The sequence below is a fragment of the Panicum virgatum genome, chromosome 8N (assembly GCF_016808335.1).
Source record: "Panicum virgatum strain AP13 chromosome 8N, P.virgatum_v5, whole genome shotgun sequence".
In the NCBI taxonomy this organism is placed as follows: domain Eukaryota; kingdom Viridiplantae; phylum Streptophyta; class Magnoliopsida; order Poales; family Poaceae; genus Panicum; species Panicum virgatum.
In genome coordinates, this window is record NC_053152.1 from 17,437,314 (window position 1) to 17,449,922 (window position 12,609).

Genomic DNA, 12,609 nt, shown 5'->3' on the forward strand with positions numbered 1-12,609 from the left:
CTTTGGGCCCATTATTGTTTGGAAGATATAGGCTATAACATAGACCCATGTCGACTGTATGTTCTCTGTACACACTGGGCGGTAAACCTTTAATAAGCGGATCCGCAAACACTTACCTATCATTTATATGCTCAATACATTACAACATGATTCCGGACTTTCTCCTTTACAACGTATAAATTTGTGTCAATGTGTTGGGCACCACACTTGACTCGTTATCATAGGAGCAAACTACTTAAATGATTATTGCTGTTGTCAACCATTATCAACTTCGGGTACAGATTCCCTTAACTATTTTGCCTGTCCCTCAGTCTCGTATCATGCTATACCATGTCTTTGCATCACATTGATCTTAATTGCTTCATTTTAAAGATTTCCACACAAAACCTCCAAGCGTGAAAGTTAGCAATAATTGTGGATTTCACTACACATTTCACAAGTTCTAATTTTGTACTCACAATCTGTTGAGAGTACATGTTCTTTCCAACTTAGCATGAGGCCGACATTCTCAATTTCATTCCAATGATCTATATCTGGATTGAACTTTTGCTGAAATAACCTGGATACACAGACTATGTCAGGGTAAATTCTTTATCTTCGGGCTCATTAAGCTTCCAACAGCTGAAGCATATGGAACTATTTCATCTCACATTAGTTCCTGGAACACTAAGGTTCTCAAAACTATTACTCTTGACGATATGAGCAGGCGTAGGTTTACTCGTATGCATACTAGCTTCATTTCTTTAGAAGTTTTTCTAAGTATATGCCTTTGTGGTAACCATAATACCCCTTTCTTTTATCTCGATAAGTCTCAATTCTTAGAATGAAAACTCATCACCGAGATCAAAACTTGAGGACAAGGATTCTTTATCTATAACAACATATTAACACTACCACTAGTAAGTAGGGTGTTATCTTCATTTAGTTGTGGAATCAAATTTCCCATTGTTTAACTTTGCTTGAAAGCTATTGTCCTCCTCAATGTCTTTTAAACCCAACCATTCTTACTATTTCAATAAGCTTTAGATACCACCGTCTCGAGGCTTACTTTAATCCACAAATGGATTAGTTATTGTGGTATCCCACATGTTCTTCTTCTCTTTGACCAAAATTTTGTCACAAGTCTTGCTTTATATCTTTTAACATTCCTTCTAGAGTCACATTTTGTTTTGTATGTCCATTATAACCTACTGTGATGGCTCTTTCAGTAATCACTTCTCTTTCCATGGACTTAACCCATGGAATTCTCGTGACTTCTTCAAATGGGGTGGAATCAACATCCATTTTCTTTTCTTTACTTTGTATAGCGCTGTTGTTGCTCCTTTTTGCCAAATGGCAATGGACTAACAAGATCGTGCATAACAAGATCCTTCCTTACTTTATTCATTTTCTTTGAGAGCTAACAACATGTGTATTATACAACATCAGCTGGTATGAGAATCTTTTTGTTCTTCAATCATCGAAGTGGACATCATTCCTACTTCTCTTCAAGTCTTAGGTCTCTACATACCATGCTCCCTTAGATTTTTGCCATCTTTTGTAAAGATGGCGTATCAGTAAAACTTTTTGTTTAGGTTTCAACTGTTAAAGACTTTATATGTGCTATGTAAGCACCATCTTACTATCTTTGAGGGTCGTCCAGTATAAATACTGAATTTAACTATATTTTACTTAGTGGTATCAGTATAATGACTGTTGTACTCCCCTGACAGTCACATTCATTCTTTAATATATCATCTTTTACTTTCAATGCACATTATAAGGGAGTATCTTTCTTAACTGTCTCACATTTCTCCCCATCGAAATGTGGTATGAACTGTTCTGCCACAATTTTAAAAATTATTCATAACTCATTTGAATGAGGAAACTCTTATTACTTCATCCACATGATTACGTCACGCAGAACAAAGTAATTTCTTAATTCGTATGAGAGTACCTTTTACTCATTTCACTTTGAGAACTCAACACAGTCCTTTATTTCATATGACAGTTCTTTTCCTTATTTCACTTCAAGAACTCAACATAGTCCTTTATTTTCAGTACTTTTGCAAGTCACGCTCACATATCATTCTTATCTTGAGGTTCGTATGTAACTTTCCATTTTTCTTAAACTCATTGAGTGCTTAACAATTCTAGAATAGCTTAAAAGCTACTCCAAACTTTTCTCTCAATGTGGGATAAGCCAGCACAAGAGTCATCACAACTTTCTCCTACCATGCAGGATAAGTACTATGCCAACTTTACCCCGCCATGCGGGTATTATCTCATACTTTTCCCGGACATAAATATGTATATTCGATGACACACATGTTTAATCCGACGTTGGTCAAATTAAACATGCATGACTTATTACAACTTTGATTGAACTCAAGGTAAATTCCTCTTGATAGAGAGTATATAAAAGACATTTCATGAACTAAAATCTTATTGCTCTATCTTCTTTTCTTGTATCAATATCCATAAATACTTTTCTTTTCAAGCTATTTTTTACAGAGAATACATTCTCTCATGGAATGGCCTTTTTTCTTTCTGAGTCACAAGTACCCAGCTCATTTTCTTGTGTGTCTTCAAGGAACACGGCATGCAGATCTTTTGTCTGAGAAGACAATGATCAAAACTTTAAGTTTTATTCTACATCACCGTTGGGCAAAAACAGAATAAAACACCTTTCTTCTATATTAATTCCACATCACTGTTGGGCAGAAATGGAATAAATGTATGAAAAACTCAATTAACTTTAAAATCATATATCTACTCCTCAAAATTAAATTCTCCTGTTGGTTCGAATTTAATTCGATGATAATCATCTTTATTGCAGCGGAAACTAGAAAATACATTTCTCTAGTTTAAGAGCAGTTCTTCATCAATTCTCTGAAAAATGGTCACTTCGATGCAAGATTTACTAGAGACTTTAGAATTTAAGCTATGACTCATTGAATTTATAATATTGTTATCATCAATGTTGGTCAGCAAATAATAATTTCATAATTATCTTTATGATTCCAGTAAAGCTTAACTTTGAGACTTCGAACGACACAATAATGCCAAAATTTAACTTTGACTTAAGACAATGGAAGCATTTCTGAAGCTTAAACTTTAAAAATGTCTTTTACACACAAGGAAAACTCATTTAACTTTTAATCTATTCTTTCAATTAAATCTTCTCATTGGTTCCGACTTACTTGAAAGATAACATCATTATAGCAGCGGATAACTTTTCTTTCTTTTTAGAAATAGTACTTTGTACTCTTTTCTCTCTCTAAACAATTTATCCTGTTGGTTCAAAATTGAATAGAGAAAAATGAACATTAAATTACTCAAAATAAGTTCTTTAATCATGCTCTTAAAAATAATTCTTCCATTGTTTGAATTAAAATTAAGAGCAACAACTTTAAAACTTTGCAGCGGAAATAGATAAAATTCAATATTCAGAAGCATTATCATTGTGAAACTTTACTATTCTCTAAAACAAATTATGTCGTTGCTTCAAATTTGAATAGAGATCAAACAATAATCAAAAGTATCAAACTATCAAAGAAAGATGCTTCTAAAAATAGAAGAAACTGATAACTGTGTATTCTTTTCCTGGGGCCCGGCTTGGAATGCGGCCCATAGCCCAAATATGCGCGCGGCGCATTTTCCCAGCGCCCAGCGGCGAGCACTCGGCCCAGTTCTTTTCGGCATAGGGCCGAATCTTTATGCGCTCGCATGGCCCAGCGGTCGTGCAGCCCATTCTACGTGCCGCGCTCCCCCGTGCCCAGGACGCAACCTGGGCCCATGATTTTGGCCTGCGTGCGAGTACCTCCTGGGCCAAAACTGGCCCGTCAGGCGGTCGGGCGATCGCTGACCATCGGATCAAATCCGACGGTTGGGCATTCTTTTCGGTCGATCAAAAACCGGGAAAAAAGGTGGCCGATTCTCTCCAAAAGCGTAGCATCATTTGACTCCTCCTCTCCCGGCCCGAGCCGGTGGCACCACCGCCGCTAGCGGCTATCGCCGGTGCACCGCCAGGTCCGGCCACCCGCCCACTGCCAGCGACCCTTCTTCTTTCCTCCTCTTTCTTTCTGCTCGATCAAGCTGCGGCTAGCCATGGCAGGGGGAGGAGCGGCTCGACGCCTCCGTGGGCCTCTTGTGGATGCGCTGCTGTCAAGCAGCATTGTGGTGGTGCTCGAGTTCGAGCCTCCCTTACAGCGGAGGCACAGTGGTGAGCCTTGACCCGCATGGAGGCAGTGTGACCGCGGTGAGCCGACGCCTCGGGAAGCTGTGCCGCGCGCTGGCGAAAACCTGCGGTGGTGCTTTCCTGCATGAGCCCATGGCTTGGTCAGGCTTTTTGCGGCGGCGGTGCGGAGGCTCTGCACGCCACGGTAAATGGCGACTGTGGGGAAAAGCCAGGTATGCCCCCTCCCCGATCCGTCCTTTCTTTGATTGTTCTAGGGTTAGGGTTTCCTCTATCGATCCGAAAAACATTGCCAACTTCCATGGCGCCACCGTGGAGGTCGGAGTCCGCCAGAGTAGATGAAGCAGTGCGGGGCACCGGAGTCGTGGAAGATGACGGCTTCAATGTGACGTAGGGGCGGCGGTGCGGTGTAGTGAAGACACGATGGTGGCGGTGTAGTGGAGTGGCAGCGCCGGTGGTGCTTCCTGCCAATGCAGCCCACCCTCTCTGATCGAATTAGGGTTTTGAGGTAGGGAACAGTGGCGGCGGTGAACCTCGTGATCCGAGCTATCAGTCCCCTCCTCCTCTTTATAGAGTTGCGTGACGGGGGCCCACCAGCCTTGTTTTGGGCTAGGACCCCGATCAGGGCGCGAGGTCAAGGGATTAGTTGGCCGTTGGGCCAACTAATGGAGATCAATTATAACACAAGGAACGTGCAACCAGCCCGGCCTCGGCTCCGGCGGCGGTGTGCGGCGCTGCAGGAGTGGGGCCGGCTCTATGTTAGCGCGGCCGGCTTGAGCTCCGGCGTCGGCGTGGCGCTGCATGCATGCTCGGGGCTAGCTGGGCTCTAGCGTCAGCACATAGAGCTGCGGATGCGCGAGGCCAGTCGATTGCTGGTGCGGCCGCTGCAGCACTCGCGCCAGGAGCCGCCGGAGCCGGGATGGCAGCCCCGAGTGGCGCCACCGGTTTTTTTGTTTTCTATTTGATTTTAAGGGTGGGTCACCTCGTCGTCCGCCGCTACAAATCACCCGCCCCCTAAAAATGAATTTGTAGGGTTGGGTGGGGGCATGATCCACCCCTAGAAATAGATTTGTAGGGGCAGGTGAGGGTATGACCCGCCTCTAGAAATTGATTTTTATGGTCGGTCGCTTTACCCACGCCTACAAATACTATTTTTAGCAGCGAAAACTAGAGGCAGGTGCGCCGTCCGCCCCTAAAAAAATGGTTTTGCCCGCTGCTACAAATCTTTATTGTAGCAGTGTTTGCCAATTTGATAGTTGAGAGCAAATTTTAGCTTTAGGTAAAAGTTGAGGGATCAAACTAAAAAACAAGCACGGCCCTCAAAATCTTCTAGGCCACCTTGCTGCAGACATGCAGCAGATAGTACAAAAATGAAAAAAAAAAAGAAGCATAGTCATCCTCTAAACAAAAAGAAAAGGAAATAAGCATTTGTTTAAACCCAATATCTGCAATAGAAGACGAGTGACGGGATTAATGTGCAGGAAAACTGCGTCCAAAATAAAGTACTTGCATCCAAGCTCGATTGGATGAAACGATTGGCAATAAGGCCGGCCACAATGTGACAGGGACGCTCACAAAATTGTGGGACCCCCAGAGGGAAGGGACACATCACTATCCGAGAGCTGCAGCGGGGAGGGCCCAAGGCCCTTTGTTTCCATCAGTTTTTTTTTAATTCTATCATATCAAAAGGAATTTTACCATTTAGAAATATTAAATAAAATTTATTTATAAAACCTTTTTGATAGATGGGTGATAATTTGCGAGACGAATTTAATGAGACTAATTAATCCATAATTTGCTACAGTGATACTACAGCAACCATCCACTAATTACAGATTAATATACCTCATTAGATTCGTCTCGCAATTTAGCCACAGGGTTCTGCAGTTAGTTTTGTAATTAGATTTTATTTAATATTAATAAATATCAAGATTCTCTTGGATGTGACATAGTCTAAAGTTTAGCCCCTGGAACCAAACAACCCCTAATAAAGATTAAGAAGAAGGAGTGGTTGATGTGACTTGGCTTGCCTACTCAAAAGATTGGTGTTGTCCTATGAGCTTTGTTCTTGTCCCAAGTGAGAATGGTTAAAATCATGCCACTAACTAAAACTACAAGTTTAGATTCAGTTTATTAAAATTTGATGTTTATTAAAATTTTGGAAAAATTATGGTACATTTTAATTGTGTTAAAAATAAATTATGAATATTTATCGTGCGGGTGTTCATATTCCAAAACCTAAAGGCGAGATTAGTGCCTGAACACCAGTTGCATCGGCACCAGCTGGATTAGTACGATGTTAGATGTTAGCAGTACGGTCCCATAAATAGCCTTCTGGATCTAGCACGAAGTAGATTAATCTTTGTTGCTTTGGCTTCTTTTTTTTTTTTTGAGGATAAAGCTGCCTTCCATTAAATATGGCCAGGATTACATTCCGACTCCAACAAGACACGCACGCAATCCGGAGTTTCATGCCACACACCGGATGTTTCTATGCTAGTGATTTGCCTAGTCAGTACATGGGCAACCTTATTACAATTCCTACTAGCAAAAGTAAACAAGAAATCAAAGAAAACTAAGCTGAGGTCTTTGATCTCCATCAGGACGGGATAAATCGCAGAACGTTGAGCTGGACCAGCTCAAGGCAGTCCGTCTCCAAATGCAACTTCTGGACACCACACTGCTGAGCCAGCCCCAAAGCATCTCTACACGCCATCGCTTCCATCGCACATGCGTCAAGGCAGCGCTCATACCATTTTGCTTGCCCTGCCATAAACCTCCCATTGTGATCACGTAACACACATGCCGAGGCTCCGTGGCTATCTTCCGCGTAGTATGCTGCATCTGTATTGCACTTCACCCATCCCAACAGTGGTGGCCTCCATCTTTCCTCCACAGGAATAGAAATAGTATCCTTGGCAGGGTGCATGATATGCCATAGGTCAAAGGCTGTATCACGTACCCAGCACGACGCCTGCCTTATAGTCATAGATTGCTCACCATGTCTTCGTTTATTTCTCATCATCCAAAGCGCCCACATACCACAGATGATTATAGCTCGATCATGCCTCGAGCATATATCTGCAAGCAAATCTGTCGCCCATGTGACCGGATGTAGAATAGGAATTTTCACACCGGTCATCTTCACCACTTGGTGCCAGAATTCTTTAGCCACAGTACATTCCATCAAAACATGTTTGACTGATTCTTCTGTTGCCCCCACACACTTCACAGTTAGCAATTGGTTCAATGTGTCGTCTACATAGCACCTGCCTTGCTGGTAGGAACTCATGCAACACTCGCCACCAGAACACTCTCACCTTGGGTGGCACTTCCAGCTTCCAGATCATCCTCCATACACCATCCGATGAGGTATTTGGCTGGTCTTGTTCTCCCCTGCCTTCTCCTTTATCGAGTGTTGGGGACACCACCTTCGGGCCGGTCGCCGAAGGCGCACGAAGACAAGACGTCAGGAGCAATGAAGCCGATGTCAAGAGCAAGCGCGGAGATGGCCCGTCTCATGGGTCCTCGGGTCGGAAGACGAAGACAGGCGAAGACCGGGCGACACAAGCGTCCTGACGAGGAGTGGTCAGTGGGCCCCCACGGTCTTTGTCGATCAGGTCGAAGAGGGCCGCCTGGAGTTGTGGGCCCTTCTGAGCTGTACCGCACGTAGGCTGGGATTTGGAAATCACGTGTACGTCCAGAAATATGACCGTTGTAAGGGTGCAAAAGAGTAATTGTACATTGGAGGCGTAACGCCACCTATAAATACCCCATGTAATGTTCATTGATGGGACACATTGAATAGAGAGAGAACATTTACTGCTTGAATTGTGTGCTTGTCTCTTACTGTTGTAGTGTCCGTCCGTTCCGGAGACGCTCTCCACCAACAGTTTGGCGCCCACCCGTCGGTTCGATACACCACATGGCGGCGACGAAGAAGAGAGGAACCACCGGAGCCACTTCGGAGGACACGACGACGACGACGACAACAACACCCTCGCAGGGCGAAGTGGCAGCAACACAGGCGAATGGGACTACCAGCGACGGCGTCTCTGTCGACGCCCTTGCAGATGGCCAGCTTGAAGTCAACCTTCTGGACCTCGGCGTCTCGCCGAAGACATCGCGGCGATGCGTCGCATTGACGCTCGCATCGAAGAGGCGCGAAGGGATCAGCAGCAGGCCTTGGAAGCAGAACCTTCGGAGCCACAGATGACGACAAGAGCGAAGGGGAAGAAGACCATGCTCACCGAAGCAGAGCGTCAAGAGCAATACAACAAGTTGAGGGAGGAGGAGCTTCGCTGCAAGGCGATGCAAGAGAAGCTCCGTGTCCAGCGGCTGCAGCTCGAGAAATTGCAGGCACCACCACGACCACCACCGCAGAAGGAGATGATCGGGGTCAACCCGCGACAACAAGAACCACCAAGGTTCCGCCCGAAGTTCGTGCCAGTCGAGGAGATCTCTGACCATTCTGAGTCAGACGGCGAAGAGCCTTACCGAAGAAGGCACCAAAAAATATCACCACTGTCCGAAGAGCTGGAGGAGGTGCAGTGGCCTCATCGCCTCAACCCAGCAATATTGCCGCAGTTCGATGGGGAATCAGACCCCGAAGAGTTCCTCCTAAAATATGAAGCCACCATAGAAGCATCGGGAGGATGCACCGCGTGTAAAGCGAAGGTGCTCGTCCTCGCAGTGAAGGGCTTGGCGCAGCGTTGGTATGCAAACATCCCTTCAGGAACCATTCTGTCTTGGAAGCAGCTTCACTTCGAACTATGTGCAAGTTTCCGTGCGGTGAGGCCCGACGAAGTCACATCCTGTGATTTTCACGATCTGAGGCAAGGAAGTATGACCTTGCAATAATATCTTCAGAGCATCATGAAGCTTCGCGCAAGAGCACCCAATGTCGCCGACCAGAGCATCATCGACTCTGTGGTGAAGGGGATCAACTTAGGACCATGCGGAGAATACATATCTCGGCGCAAGCCGAAGACAGTGACAAAGTTGTTCGAGATATTGCAAGAATATTACATATCCGACCGAGCGAAGAGGAGAAGGCTCGAGGAGAAGAACGAGCAGAAGTCGCGAAGCAGTGAGAGGTCCCATTCAAAACCATGGCATGCTGACAAACCAATGCAGAAAAGAACAGTGAACAACGTGTCTGAAGAAGAACCCCCCAAGAGCAGAGACACCATCATAGGGGCAAAGGCGAGAGGGACCGCCACGAAGAAAGATCCAACCGCGATGATCGTCACCATCGCGAAGAACGACACAACAAAGGCCGAAGAGACAACAGCGGTCGAAGAGAGAATTCCATTCCGTTTCTTCCACGGGAAGGACAAAGGCCATTGGACAAATGAATGCCCCTTGGCCATTGAAAGAAAATAAGAGTTTGACCGGCAGAATTCCCAGCCAGCGAAGCCAGTCAATCATACCTCGCAGTTGCCACCTCAGTATTCGGCAACGGCAACTACTTGGGCTCCTAAGCCAAATTGGCCGGTGTCATACCCGGTTTTCAATTACAACCCGTTACCGTATGCACCACCTCCGCAACAATCAATACCAATGCTACCACCTCCGCAGTACAATCAGACATGGTCTAGAAGCTCAACACCATTGTCTAGCGATACAACTCTACCTCCACCTCCGAAACTTGAGCCGGGGCAGATTCCAGAGCGAGCAATCGATGCACCTTCGGGCAGCAGGGTGAACATAATCAACACCATCTCCGGAGGATCTAATGAACCAGTGCTTGAGACAAAGAGGCAGCGCAAGGAGTACTTCAGAACAGTTTCTCATGTCAGTGAGGGCAAATGCTTCCGAACAACTTGGTCGCATGTCCCGATATCCTTCACACAGGCAGACCTTCGGCTGCAACACTACCCACACAATGACCGTCTCGTCATCAGGGCCAACCTCGGCAAGAATTCAGTGCACTTCGCAGGGAACGATGTAGGGAGAATACTGGTGGACAATGGGAGCTCCGCAGACATCCTCGTATGGCAGTGCTTTGTAAAAATGGGTTTCACAGAAACAGCCCTGCATAAGTCACCATATCCGCTCATTAGCTTCGGAGGCAAGAGAATAGAAGCTCTTGGCAAGATAGAGCTCAATGTCACATTCGGCGAAGGAGAAGCACAAAGAACCGAAGCAATAACCTTCGATATAGTTTACATCAAATACCCATATAACGCCATCTTCAGGCGCAACACCTTGGTCAAATTTGCAGCAGTGATTCATCAGTCCTATTTATGCATGAAGTTACCTTCGGCCGGGGAAATTATCACAGTCTTCGGCAACCAGGAAGAAGCAAGAAGATGCGAAGACAATGCATCAATTGGCAACAAGAATGTCCATGTCATTGAAACACCAAATGAGGACAATGAGGCTGCAAACAGCGAAGAGCCAGAGAAGTCAGGAGGGGTATCCCCGGCGGAAAACACGAAGAAGGTGCTATTGTGCGAAGATGTGCCCGACCGAATGGTGATCATCGGAAAAGGGTTCGAAGAGGCTGAAGAAGCCAGGCTTATACAGTTTCTCCGTAATAATCAAGACGTGTTTGCTTGGTCCTCTTCGGACCTGCGAGGGGTCAGTCGAGAGGTCATCGAGCATGAGCTCAGGATGAACCCGAAGGCAAAACCAGTAAAGCAGGGACAAAGGTCAATGTCTGAAGAAAGGCAGAAAGCGGCTCAGGCCGAGGTACAAAAATTGCTGGACGCGGGCGTCATTCGCGAGGTCCAGTACCCGGAGTGGCTAGCAAATATTGTCATGGTACCGAAGAAGAACGGGAAGTGGCGAATGTGCATTGACTTCACAATCTTGAACAAGGCGTGCCCAAAGGACGAATACCCACTACCACGAATTGACACCCTGGTCGATGCAGCAGCTTGCTTGGAGGTGCTCAGTATGTTGGACTGCTTCTCGGGTTATCACCAGATATTCATGAACAAGGCAGACGAGGAGAAGACCAGTTTCACCACCCCCTTCGGGACATACTGCTACGTGAGAATGCCTGAGGGCCTTCGCAATGCCGGATGCACTTTTCAACAGAATGATCAAAAAAGTATTGGGGATCAATTGGGGAGAAACATCTCCACATACGTTGATGATGTGGTTGTGAGAAGCAAAAAGAAGGAGGATGCCATCCAAGATCTTCGCGAAACATTTGCGAATCTTCATCGCCATGGCCTCAAGCTGAACCCGGAGAAATGTGTCTTCGGCGTGCGAAGAGGCAAACTATTGGGCTGCATGATCACCGAAAGGGGAATCGAGGCAAACCCGGAGAAAATCGAAGCTATTAGGCGGATGAAGCCGCCTACCACAAGAAAGGGGGTGCAGAAGTTAATAGGCAGGTTGGCTTCGCTGAACAGATTCATCTCGAAGTCAGCAGAGAAGTGCCTCCTATTCTTCAAGGCGCTGAAAGGCTCTGGCAACTTAGAATAGGGTGAAGAGCAGGCGAAGGCCTTCGAAGACCTCAAGCAGTACATTGAGAAATTGGCAGTTATGTCCAGCCCTTCGGAGAAGGAGTTGCTGTTATACATCTCCACATCAGGTGCAGCCGTAAGTGCTGCTCTCGTCGAAGAGCGCACGATCGAAGGGCATTGACACAGGTGCCTATATACTTCGTTTCCGAAGCCCTAAATGGGTCAAAATTGCTATACTCAAAAATGGAGAAGATGGCATATGCGGTGGTCATGGCAGCACGCAAGCTTCGTTACTACTTCCAAAGCCACAAAATTAAGGTTCCAACCTCTTTCCCACTTCGGGACATGTTTGAAAATAGAGAAGCCTCCGGCAGGATATGCAAATGGGCCACGCAATTAGCCGAGCACACCATTGACTTCGTCTCCAGATCAGCAATCAAGTCACAGGTCTTGGCAGACTTCATCGCAGACTGGACACCAGTCGCACCTTCGCAAGAGCAGCCGAAGATAGAGGCAATATGGCAACTTGAGTGTGATGGGGCTTACCAGAGAGACGGAGCAGGAGCTTCAGCAGTCCGGACAGCACCTTCGGGTACCCAACTGAAGTACGCAGTCAGACTTGACTTGAATGGTTGCACCAACAATGTCGCAGAATACGAAGGCCTTCTCTTGGGTCTTCGCAAAGCAAGAGCGCTGGGCGCACGAAGATTAACGATCAGGTCTGATTCAGAGTTGATCACAGGCCAAATAAACAAGTCAAACAGGGCTCTCAAGCCAGAATTGGCGAAGTACCTGGCAGCAGTGCGCAGCATGGAGAAATACTTCCTCGGGTTTAGTGTCCGCAGTTTCTCCAGAACGAAGAATAAGCAAGCTGATCAACTAGCAAAGGCAGCAGCGCAGTTTGATCCATTACCGCCAGATGTCTTCTTCGAAACATTAAAGCAGGCCTCCGTCAATTGTGCCAAAGAACCAGCTAAATTCGTAAACGCCATAATCAGCGAAGACTGGAGG